This window comes from Triticum urartu, chromosome 5A (assembly GCF_056163025.1).
Source record: "Triticum urartu cultivar PI428250 chromosome 5A, HENAU_Tu73, whole genome shotgun sequence".
Lineage (NCBI taxonomy): Eukaryota > Viridiplantae > Streptophyta > Magnoliopsida > Poales > Poaceae > Triticum > Triticum urartu.
This window is the reverse complement of record NC_141877.1, coordinates 295541396-295554613: the sequence shown is the minus strand read 5'-3', so window position 1 is coordinate 295554613 and position 13218 is coordinate 295541396.

Here is a 13218-nt window from a genome sequence, read left to right as displayed (position 1 = left end):
GACGTCCACGAACACCCACCGCTTCCAGAACCCACTTGTTGATGGCGGAAGCTCGAAGTCAATCCCCGAGCTGGCCATCGCAACCACGGCATGCAAGCTCAGGCATCCTGAGAACTACTGAGGGTCAGTTAGGTGTAGTGAGAAGAAGTGGTGAAGTAGGGCCACGGAAGGAGCAATGCCCACCATGGCCTCACAGACGAATGTGAAGACTGCAAGGAGGGCAATGGATTGAGGATCTAGGTGCAGCATATGGATCTGGTAATGAGAAAGCACGGCGTTGAAGAAGGTGGAGAAAGGGGGATCAGTCCGGCCCATAGGGCATCAAGGAAAGTATGGACCTCAGTGACTGCCCTATCAACGGAGGCGCGGGATGCGGGCTAGGCCATCGTCTTCCCACATTCGTTGAAATCTGTGGCGAGCGCAAGGCGGACCTTGTCCATGGCTTCCTGGTTGAGCACCACCGACTGTCCGACAGCTGGCTCAAAGGCCGGAGGTGGTTCGGCTGAGGATTGGGGCTTCTTCTTCCCCTTCCTTGTCCAGCTCGGCGCCATGGCGATGGAGAGGACGGAGCCCAAGACAGATTGGAAGGAGAAGTTGTCGTTGCGGGAAGGCGAAAGGGTTGGGGCAGTACGTCGCGAGCAATGAGGGAATAACTGTGTAGGTCGCAGTGGCCGCCTAGCCATGCGGATATCAAGGTCGCATGGGGAAGCGGGGACACCCACGTCTCGTCAGTCGCCATGCGTTAATCAAGGCATCAGGCGGTTGTGGCCCACGGTGCTCCACACTTGTCCCCTTGCTTCACCTCGAAGCCAAGTATGAGCGCGCCTTGGGCTTGGGGGCTACTGTCGGTGTTCAAGGGGTCCCCAGACTTGCCTACCTGCGACCCGCGGCGTGGCTTTTCTAGTGGCCTGGTGCGGCCCATCTTCACCAACAAACACTCAAGACCCTCATGAGGGGGCAAGCCTCACGAGGCGGATGACACAAGACCTCCTCAGGGGCAGCCTCGCTGGGCTGGCTCACGAGGAGCAGAGAGATCAAGGCAAGGGGCACCTCGTGAGGTTCCCGTGACATGAGCCATGACGACCAAGGCTAGGCGGGCGACAGGAGGGCGCCAGCGGGCACAGAGCACCATCTGCCTCTTTGGTGCTAAAGGAGCAGGCATAGACGAGGAGTCCTGAGGCATCAGGCAAAGGTTTCCATATCGGTGCAACAAGACCAAGACCAGTAGGACGGCAGGACGGAGGTCATCGCGGAGCCCACGACGGCGTCACCACCAGAGCCTTTGGCAGGCAAAGACCACCTTTTGTTAGGATGGCTTGTACTAACTGTCCCCCTTCGAATCGGCCGTTGTGGGATCCCTTCCCACCGAATATTTGGGAAGAGGACCAGGGCCTCAATAAATAGGACTAGCCACCACTGTAGGGAGGCATCTGCTTTGACCGGATCCATTCCACGAAGACCACCATACAAGCTCACCGAGCTCAAGAACACCTCTCCTCCGGACGCTGTTCTTCCCTTGTACTTGTTCATTCTCAGCCTACAAGGCAATCCACCACACCACACTGGAGTAGGGTATTATACACCATCGGTGGCCTAAACCAGTATAAACTCTTGTGTCCCTTGTTTTGCAGGTTCGGTAAGTTAGGATTTAGGATCGTTGGAAGAGCATGAGCTGGGGGGAGAGATCTTCGTGCGCACCCCAGTGTTCGAACCTCAAGGGTTTTGCCGGAACCCGGAATCCGGCAGGTTCACTCAGATGAACTGTTTGTGATTAGGCCACACAAAAGAATCGGTCAACCAGATCAAGGTGTGTGCGATATACGGCATGTGGTTCACTTGGATGAACTGTTTGCGTTGAGACAAGAAAACAGAAACGGTTCAATATATCAAAGATGTGTGTGATATGCGGCAAACAGGTCTGTAATAAAAAATGTGTGTGAAGACCGATAATAACACAGACGATTGCTTCTAATAAGACGTATGTGATATGCTCTGTCTACACAACATCTATTGGCCATTGGGGATGGGCGGTCATCCGGATACGCCATAAGGATGCGAAGAGGCATCCTATATCAGTAAGAACTAGTTATTCCACCAGTAGCTCATGGAAGAGAACTCTCAAGTTAACTGGATGGGAAGTTGTGTTGATGGAGCAGCCATGAGTAAATTTAACCTCGAGGTCCTTGTTCTATTTTTATTTTTATTTTTCAACACATGTTAAAGAAGGGCTACCGCATTACTTTTGACAATGTGTGATACGTGGCATACAGTTGATCTAACCGACCTGTTTGTGATGGAATAAGCCGTGTGTGTTGTGGGCAAACACTTGCTAGTATTCAACCGTTTGCGATTGATGAATTCATCATCGACGGGTTCCCTAGTGTGGTCCATGTTCATCTGATCATCATCTACTTCTTGTGCTAGCTCGATGTTCCTTCTATTCTAAGTTTCCATTAATTGACGGCGTTTAATGAACACGCCACCGTTTCCCGCCATTTCCTCACCTGTTTCCCACCACCCAGCGATATTGCGCATAAACCTAGGCGGCGCGCGATGCAAGGAGGCGACAAGCACAACTTGTAGCACATCCACCTTTTCCAAGCATGCCAACCCACCAAAGTGCCGCCTATGCCATCAACCTCGTCGACGAGGAAACGAGCAAGCACCATGTCCCGTCAAGGCCGAGGCGCTCCCTGGCAATGCGATGGATGACACTGTGATGCGCGTCATCGCCAGGGTTCAACACACCTTTGGCGCATGGTGCTTGAGCGCCGCAGATCAAGATAGGCATGTCAGCGCTGACACGCTGCAGCTCGTCGCACAGCATGATCGATGGCGCGCCGTAGAGCAAGCTAGGCGCGTCCGCGCAGATAGGCTGCGGCTCGCCGCACGGCGAGACCGTTGGAGCGCCGCAGAGCGAGAGGTGCGTTGCGCCGCACAGCAAGAGCGGATCCATCAGCGCTTGCCTGTTGTCGACACGACGTCGCGGCTGGGTACACGTCCTGTCAGTACCCCCATTCCTCGCCAGGAGTGGGCAGAGGCCCTCAGCACCGTACTTGCACCAGAGACCGGCCGTGTCGTACTTGCACCGAACGCCCGCCGCGTCGTTCACATGGGTGGCGTCGTTCGCCTTGTCTGCGGCCCGCTGTATGCCAACGTGCTGGTCTGTAGGCTCGACCGCCTCCTTGGCCCAGGTGTCCACCTATGCGTAGTAGAGGAACATGGTCGTTGCATTCTCGAGCTGGTGATCTCCGATGAAATAGCCAACTTGGAGCTCGAGATCGCGCTCCAGATGTACCACGAGCATGTCGACCGCTTGGACGAACGCCTGCATGACTTCAGGCAGAGCCAAGAGCTACCGTAGGAAAGGGCTGCTGGTCATGGTCTCATGGATGCGTTTTATTTTGTTGAGTCATTTCGACGTGGATAGCAATGTATTCACATCAATCATGGTATTTCTCTGTTTATTCCTCTGTTTCAATGTGTGTACTCTGTTTTCCGTTCTTATATGTTCTGTTTCAATGTGTGTATATACGCTTTCCATTCTGTATATGTGGATGATAACAGCTAGATTCAAATTAGTATACAAAAACAGATAGAAAATGGAATTCATAATATATATATATATATATTAATTGTTCATTAGTTCATCACAGAATATATATATATACATAATATCATCACATATACGTGATGATACTTAAGTACTAGGTACAATGCATAACATTGAAAACGAACAATACTATAACTAATAATCCCCCTGGGGCCAGTATTCTGGCAGCCCCTCGCCAGCAGCTCCCTGGTGCGCGGCCTCTTCCCAGTGCGGAGGCAGTACTCCGCCTCCTCTGCCTCACGGCGCTTGACGTACCGATCTGCCTCTTGATGGCGGACGCGCACGAACGATCTTGCCATTTAGTTGGGCGCCCATCGGAGCTCCTCGTCGGTGGCACGCTGGAGCTTATCGGCCCACCTCCATGCAGCGACGAGGCGCACAGCGCCTATGACCTTCCTCGCGAAGTACCCGTCTTGGTACACCTCCTCGACATGACGACGCGTCAGCCCCCAAAGCTCCGTCGTCTCCTTTTTCCAGGCGGCATCACGGGCTTCATAGGCCGCCTGGTACCTGGCTCCCTCCTCTGCCATCTCCTTCTTGAATGCCACTTGCCTGGCTTTCTCAGCCAGCAGCAGTGACTTCCACTGACAAAGATTGTACTGGCCCCAAAACCAATCCAAAGTTGGGGGGGGTCCGGAGCAACCTCGAACGACGGCGTGTAGGGGTCCTCATCGCTGCTATTCGAGTGAGCATCCTCGGGGGGGAGCGACTCCTCGTCGGCGCGTGGGCAGACCGGCGGCGCCATGGCAGAGATTTGAGAGAGAGAGAGAGAGGGCGAGCGAGGGGAGGATGTAGATGAAAATGCAAGCGGGACGACGTGAGCAAGGTAGTATTTATTGGCGGTCGGAATCTAGATCCATGGGGACAATACACACGCCGGTCGCCGGAATTTACAAGTACTGTAGTTTGAATTACACACGATTCTCGCAGCAATATCCGTGTGTGAACATAATAGCTGACGGTTTCCAATGCAGAACTATCTCTGATTAATGATCCCCGCCACTCACCTACCAAACCTCGAACCGCGAGATAGAGTGCCAATCATGTGGGGACCGGTTGTCTTGCCACATCTTTACATTTTTCTTTTTTGAACACCAGATATTTACATCGTCTGATGATTTTTTAAATCGCACAAGTACATAAAATATGATTTGTCAAACCGTTATGGTTAGGCAATGCATGTAGATGTAGTTCACATTTGAATTACGGTCATTAAATGGCTAGAAAATCACTTAAATGTCTTTAAAAGGTCAAATGATCCCTGAAATTTTCTAAATTTTCACATGACAGTTGTATTAGTGCAAGTTAAACATAGAAAAAAATTGAAGGCCGTAAGAGGAAGCTATCTCCCGTTCGTCATCAAACATGCATTGTTCCCTCTTGGAACCATGAACCTTCCAGTGAGTTGCTCCGTTTTGTGAGTGGTGTGTGTCCAAACTTTCGTCAAATAGGCCAATTTTTTTACCACATCATCTTGCTGGCATGACATTACATCAAGCAAGGTTTCAGGTTTTTCTGATAATTTTTTAATTTTTTGGAATTATAATGACATGGCACTCCATGCATGTGACCATGCCGTGAGACCAATATGTTTGAAAATTTCCTTCTAATTTACTTCACATGGAATTAACTCGCATGCAAGTACACAAATATGATTTTTCAAACCGTTTTAGTTAGGCGTTGCATGTAGATGTAGTTCAAATTTGAATTACGGTCATTAAATGGCTAGAAAATCACTTAATGTCTTTAAAAGGTCAAATGACCCCTAGAATTTTTCAAAATTTCACATTACAGTTGTAGTAGTGCATGTTAGACGTAGAAAAAAATTGAAGGCCGTAAGAGGAACCTATGTCCTGTTCGTCATCAAACATGCATTGTTCCCTCTCGGAACCACAAGCCTTCTAGTGAGTTGCTCTGGTTTGTGAAGGGTGTGTGTCCAAACTTTCGTCAAACATGCCAATTTTTTACCACATCATCTTGGTGGCATGATATTACATCAAGCAAGGTTTCATGTGTTTCTGATTTTTTTAATTTTTTGGAATTAAAATGCCATGTCACTCCATGCATCATATGCATGTGTCCATGTCATGACACAAATATTTTTAAAAATTCCTTCTAATTTATTGCACATGGAATTAACTCGCACACAAGTACACAAATATGATTTTTTTTCAAACTGTTTTGGTTAGGTGGTGCATGCAGATGTAGTTCAAATTTGAATTACGGTCATTAAATGGCTAGAAAATCAATTAAATGTCTTTAAAAGGAGAAATGACCCCTAGAATTTTCCAAAATTTCACATTACAGTTGTAGTACTGAATGTTAGACATAAAAAACTCAAGGCCGTAAGAGGAAGCTATATATCTCCCGTTCGTCATCGAACATGCATTGTTCCCTCTCGGATCCATGAGCCTTCTAGTGAGTTGCTCTGGTTTTTGATGCGTGTGTGTCCAAATTTTCGTCAAACATGCCAATTTTTTTTACCACATCATCTTGGTGGCATGACATTACATCAAGCAAGGTTTCATGTGTTTCTGATATTTTTTAATTTTTGGGAATTAAAATGCCATGTCACTCCATGGATACATATGCTTGTGTCCATGCCGTGAGACAAATGTGTTTGAAAATTCCTTCTAATTTACTGCACATGGAATTAACTCGCACACAAGTACACAAATATGATTTTTCAAACCGTTATGGTTAGCCGTTGCATGTAGATGTAGTTCAAATTTGAATTACGGTCATTAAATGGCTAGAAAATCACTCAAATGTCTTTAAAAGGTCAAATGGCCCCTAAAATTTTCCAAAATTTCACATTACATTTGTAGTAGTGCACGTTATAGGTAGAAAAAAAATAAAGGCCCTAAGAGGAAGCTATATATCTCCCATTCGTCATCAAACATGCATTGTTCCCTCTCGGAACCAAGAGCCTTCTAGTGAGTTGCTCTGGTTTGTGAGGGGTGTGTGTCCAAACTTTCGTCAAACATGCCAATTTTTTTACCACATCATCTTGGTGGCATGACATTACATCAACGAAGGTTTCATGTGTTTCTGATATTTTTTTTAATTTTTTTTGAATCAAAATGCCATGCCACTCCATGCATACAGATGCATGTGTCCATGTCATGAGACAAATATGTTTGAAAATTCCTTTTAATTTACTTCACATGGAATTAACTCGCACACAAGTACAGAAATATGTTTTTTAAAACTTTTATGGTTAGCCGTTGCATGTAGATGTAGTTCAAATTTGAATTACAGTCATTAAATGGCTAGAAAATCACTCAAATGTCTTTAAAAGGTCAAATGACCCCTAGAATTTTCCAAAATTTCACATTACAGTTATAGTAATGCACGTTAAACGTAAAAAAAATTGAAGGCCGTAAGAGGAAGCTATCTCCCGTTCGTCATCAAGTATGCATTGTTCCGTCTCAGAACCACGAGCCTTCTAGCGAGTTGCTCCGGTTTGTGAGGGGTGTGTGTCCAAACTTTCGTCAAACATGCCAAGTTTTTTACCACATCATCTTGGTGGCATGACATTACATCAACCAAGGTTTCATCTGTTTTTGATATTTTTTAATTTTTTTGGAATTAAAATGCCACGTCACTCCATGCTTAATTGTGTCATAGCCGTTAGACCAATATGTTTGATAATTCCTTCCAATTTACTGCACATGAAATTAAATCGCACTCAAGTACACAAAATATGAGTTTTCAAACCGTTATGGTTAGCTGTTGCATGTACATGTAGTTCAAATTTCAATTACGGTCATTAAATGGCTAGAAAATCACTTAAATGTCTTAGAAGGTCAAATGACCCCTGAAATTTTCCAAAATTTTACATAACAATTGTATTAGTAATACAAAATTTATCGTACATTTAAAACACCATCCATTGCCACTTTACTCCAAATTCATCTTTCGCAACTAATAAAAAATATCTACAACATCACACAGTTGCTTACTAGGAACCGTTTGCGATGAAAATATCTGGGTCTATTTAAGTCTCCCTCCTTAAGCTTCGCCGGCTCGTCTGCTCCAGTGCCGGCAACACCCGAATCCTCGAATCCCGATCCCCTTTCCCGCACCCCCTTCTAGTAAAGATGACGTCACGGAAACGCTTCGTGAAGGCCCGTACGATGGTCGCGTCCCCCCTCGAGTGCCGTCGCCTGCGCCGAGAGCGTGGTCGCCTACACCGGGAGTGTCGCCGCATCCGCATTGAGTGTGGCCGCTTCCGCCGAGAGGGCATCTGTGGCAGCCGACAGGGCAGCTGCAGTAGCCGAGACAGCTGAAAACGCCAAGAGCGCTCTAGCTGCCGTTCGTGCCGCCGATGTCGCCCTGGCCCGGGTCGAGGCCATCCACGCCAAGATTGAGGATGCACATGCCAAGATATTCCATGCCACCTCGGACTCCAGCATGCAACCCACGTCCGAAAAGGCGGTGCCAGCCATGGAGAACCTTCTTCCTCATGAGGTTGCCGAGCGGGAGTTGGAGATGCAGGAGGCGGCGGAGATCAAGGAGTGACGGGAGGAGGAGTTGCGCGTGGTTGAGGTCGAGGTAGAGAAGAGTCTGTCCATCGAGGAATCGGTGGTGGAGTACCAACGCGAGCTCTGGCGCAGCCACTACTACAAGTAATACAACCTTGAGGGCGGCGCTGAGGACGAGGACACGATTGACTTCAGCAGGGGGGCGCGGAGTCCACTAACGCCGACATGTCGCCAGGACAAGTCATCGATGTCTCATCTCACACCGGCAATGCATAGGCCGGCGCGGCGGCGGATTTGTTAAAATTACGCGTACTTTGGCTTTATTTTTAATGTTGGTCTTTTGTTAGAGCAATGTTTAGGTCAACTGGCTCTGTTTAATTACTAAAATTGCTCGATTCAGTTAGTGTGGTCTGTCTGTTGTACGGTCTTTTGTGTGCCCAAATTAGCAAGCGATGTTAAATTATGCAATGACATACCCGGGGAAATTTCCACCAAAATTTGAATTATCAAACTCATCCCATGCGTGTAAAGAACAAGAATCGTTTGCGATGCACACAATCGTTCAAAGTGAATGGTCCGGCGGCACCGTGTGCAAAGTTTCCCTCCACATTTCCAAAATTTCGGCCTACCGCCAAAATATCTACCCCCGCCCCCCTTCCCCCCTTCCCCACCCCCTTTTCTCCCCAACCACAAGTCACATTTCTCCGGTTTCCTCCTTCCTTCCTAAGCTATAGCCACTTCCTCACTCTCGTCGTCTCGCATCCTACCGCTGGGGTCGCCATGGTCTTCTTCAAAGACCTCTCCATCGGTCCCTCCTCCGGCGACGACTCCTTCACCACCCGGGTATGCCTCTCTTCCCTCTTTCTCGGGCTATGACTTGGAATGAAGGATTTTTACCCAGCGACCGATTTGAGTCATTTCTTCCTCTTGTAGCTCCCTAGGACCATCAGTGGCAACGAATAGAGCGGGGTGGCTGGAGATCTATCTGCTCGTTGTCACCACCAATCTCCATGCGTGAAGCTAGTTACATTTGAATCTGTGGACAGTGGGAGGAAGTTTCTGGCATGTGCAGAGAAGGTTAGACCCTCTTCCGTTGTTACAAATCATTCGTTAGATGTGATTCAGACACTATCACGGTCCCAACCCATTCATACCACACCTTCAACCAAACGCATCCTAAGACAATGTCACAGTTTGTACCTAGTATCTTAAATTGTTGCCATCTCATCAGCGATGCCATTAGAAAATTATTTGGCACCGCTTCAGCAGTTTGTGCAGCCAACTTTGGTCCACACATCCGAGCAGCCAAGCAGTAAAATACTAAATCTTTATGGCACAAGGAAATGGGCATCGGAGCAACTACGTGCTCCACAATCCGGGTCCCTGATTTTTTTTTCCGCTGCATCAGCTTGCCACTGTAGGGCACCGGTGCGAGATGTAGCAACAATTGTCTTTACCCCAGTTTTGGCATACATAGTGCACGGCCTTAGTGCTATTTGTTCTATGTTACTAAATTTGTGCATGTACACACCTGTTAGTATCAATTTGCTGTCATCCAAACATTGTCGCTATGTTGTTGCAGTTATATTTACCTTCCTCATAAAATGTTCAATTTGTTATTTATTGTACATGACTAAGAACTTGTAGCGTTGTTGTAGTTAATTATAGCTTCTGATGTTCCAGAATTTGGTTGTTGTGTCAGTAGCAATTAATTCATTTAAACATTGATCTTTTTGAGAAGATATGTCATAACTAACATGTTTCTTCAGTTTTTCAAAATAAGCATTGGTGATTTTCTATGTTGCTATAAACCCATTTCCCCTACAATTGTTACTGATCTAGTTTTAGATATTTTAGGATGAATGGAAGTGTTCTTACCTGGAGTGGGTTGATCAAGAGTGGCCACAGTCTTTGAAGATGTGCGTAGCGAAGCTCCGGAGCAAGTATGAGGAAGCGAACAGACGTAGGCTTAGAGAAACTGTTGTCAACGCTGAAGAATATTTGAAGATGCGGGATAAAAAGTTGAAGGTGGAGAATAAGCTCAGATTTTTTTTAAATTGGACTTTGCTAAGATGGTGTTGGCGAAGGAGGAGGCACTTTCCCAGTTGGCCCGTGCAAAATAGGTTCTTACTGAACTGAAAGCAGAGGTGGATAAGACGAGCCTGGATGATCTCGATTAGGGAAATGAATATATTGTTCTTATGAAGTTGAAGTGGCTATATGTTGTACTATGTTGTTTTCGTGTAGCTACCATACTGTGATGTTATAATATATTTATGTGCCTGATATGAAATTGGCAAACAGCTGTTCAATATGAAATGTGAATTTGCATAATACTGGAATTATTAATTGTAAACTAATAAAGCCGCTAAATGTGCCATGGACCTTTGCAAACGGTTCTAGCAGTAAAAGCGCTTGCGGTGGATAGCCCAATGCCACACAGTTTTCTTCATCAAATCGTGTGTGATGTAGTTGATAAAAGCAAACTGTTAACCAAGGCAGACCGTGTGTGATAGTTACACCTTTCACACACGAGCATACACATAAAACTGTGTGGGATGTACATACGAACGGAAATGTTTTCCATGGATTGACTGTGTGGGATGTACATAAGAACGGAAACGTATTCCTTGGATTGACTGTGTGTGATATACATACCTACGGAAATGTTTTTCTAGGATTCACCGTGTGGGATGTACATACCTACGGAAATGTTTTTCTGGGATTCACCATGTGGGATGTACATACCTACGGAAATATTTTTCTAGGATTCACCGTGCGGGATGTACATACCTACGGAACTGTTTTTCTGGGATTCACCGAGTGGGATGTACATACCTACGGAAATGATTGGGTTTCAATGCCTCGCCTTATCGCACACGGACCCAGCCTGTGTCCCAGGAGGGCCTATCCCTGACGATTTGTGGGTCGTGTGGGAAGGACCCCCCTACCTCCCACACTCACTTGGCGACGGTTCCAAATGTCGTCGCGAAAAGGGGTTAAAAACCATTTGTATAGCACCGACGCGTACCAGCGCATGACCGCGGTCTCCAAGATCCTTGCATCGCACCCAGGGCCAGTCAGACGCCTTAACATCCACATGTTGAGTACTAACTGCAAGGTCCAAGCCAAGTTCGACGAGTGGTTCTTATCCCCCACCCTAGATCAGCTCGAGGACTTCAGTTTTGAAGCTGGACGATGTCGCTATCTGTCGCTGTCTGCGCTCTGCCTCACGCCAATGCTGCGTGATGCCAACTTTAGCTCCTGGTATTTTCCCCAGATTAATGCCGCGCTCGCCCTTCTTCTCCCTGAACTCAAGCAGCTCGACCTCTTCGACATTGGCATCTCGAAGAAGACCATGGAGCACCTGCTCCGCGCCTGTATTGCGCTCGAGTACCTTCATCTTCGGCAGATCCATGGTTTCAATAGCCTCCACATCGCCTCGACGAATCTCAGATGAATTTATGTGTCTTGTTGGCCCCGCAATGCTGTTCCACGTTATAGTCATTGAGAATGTGCCTTTCCTTGAGAGATTGCTTGTATCTGATCTAGAAGGTCTAACAAAAATCCGGGTCATTGACGCGCCGAAATTGACAGCGTTGGTGTACTCGTCTGCCAAATTCTCCGAACTCTTTATTGGATCCATAACCGTTCAGGTACAACACTCATCTTCTTCTCCATCTTCTTGAAATTAATATTTTTAAATTTCTTCTTGATGTATTTATGACTATCATCCAGAAAATGATTCCCGCAAGCTTGACCCAATCTGTGGGCACAACGATGATCTTAGTAATAAAATCAATCAGCCCCAATCTGGATCAAGTTGTTGGATTCCTTAGATGCTTTCTGTGCATGGATAACTACTCATCAAGGTGAAACTTCTTTCCTATTAGTAAACGGTAATCACAACGCAGCTCAAATTTTTCATACTTCTCCCAAATTACGATGACCAGTGTAGTGTTCAAAACTGCACCTACGCACTGCACCGAAAGAAATGTTCTTAGTATTTTTTTCTCACATCATCACCTGCATTGTTTCTTTGTTGTACTAGTAGCCTAGGCTAGTCATAGTGGCAATTAACTTAGACTAGTAACTCCATGGTTAGCTTAAGAGCAAGTATTACCTCCGTCCTGGCTTACTCTTCGTATTTTGTAGTATCTAAATTTAACCATAGGTTTAACTCACAAAATATTAATGCATGTCACTAAATTGTATCGTTGGATTCGTATTAGAACATAATTTCAGTGTTGGGGATCGTAGCAGAATTTCAAATTTTCTACGAATCACCAAGATCAATCTATGGAGTAATCTTGCAATGAGGGGAAGGAGAGTGCATCTACATACCCTTGTAGATCGCTTAGCGAAAGCGTTCAAGTGAACGGGGTTGATGGAGTCATACTCGTCGTGATCCAAATCACCGATGATCCTAGTGCCGAACGCACAACACCTCCGCGTTCAACACACGTACAGCCCGGTGACGTCTCCTACGCCTGGAGGAGCGCGGGACTCCAGCAGGGCTTCGCCAAGCACTACGAGAGATGAGGAGGGAGAGGGGTAGGGCTGCGCCAATAGGGGAGGAACTTCATGTGTTGGGCTGCCCCTTTGCCTCCACTATATATAGGGGGAGAGGGAGGGCTGCGCCCCCACCTAGGTTTTTCACCCTAGGGGTGGCGGCAGCCCCAATCCCCATCTGGGGTGGCGGCCAAGTGGGGGGGGAGAGGGAGGCGCACCAGGCATGGGCCCTAGGGCCCATCTGCCCTTAGGGTTTGCCCCCTCTTCTCCCTAGGTGCATGGGCCTTGGTGGGGAGGCGCCCCAGCCCACCTAGGGGCTGGTCCCTTCTCACACTTGGCCCATGTATGCCTCCGGGGCCCGTGGCCCCTCCCGGTGGACCCCCGGACCCCTCCGGTGGTCCCGGTACACTACCGGTGATGCCCGGAACACTTCCGGTGGCCAAAACCATACTTCCTATATATCAATCTTTACCTCCGGACCATTCCGGAACTCTTCGTGACGTCCGGGATCTTATCCGGGACTCCGAACAACATTCGGTAACCACGTACATACTTTCCCTATCACCCTAGCGTCATCGAACCTTAAGTGTGTAGACCCTACGGGCT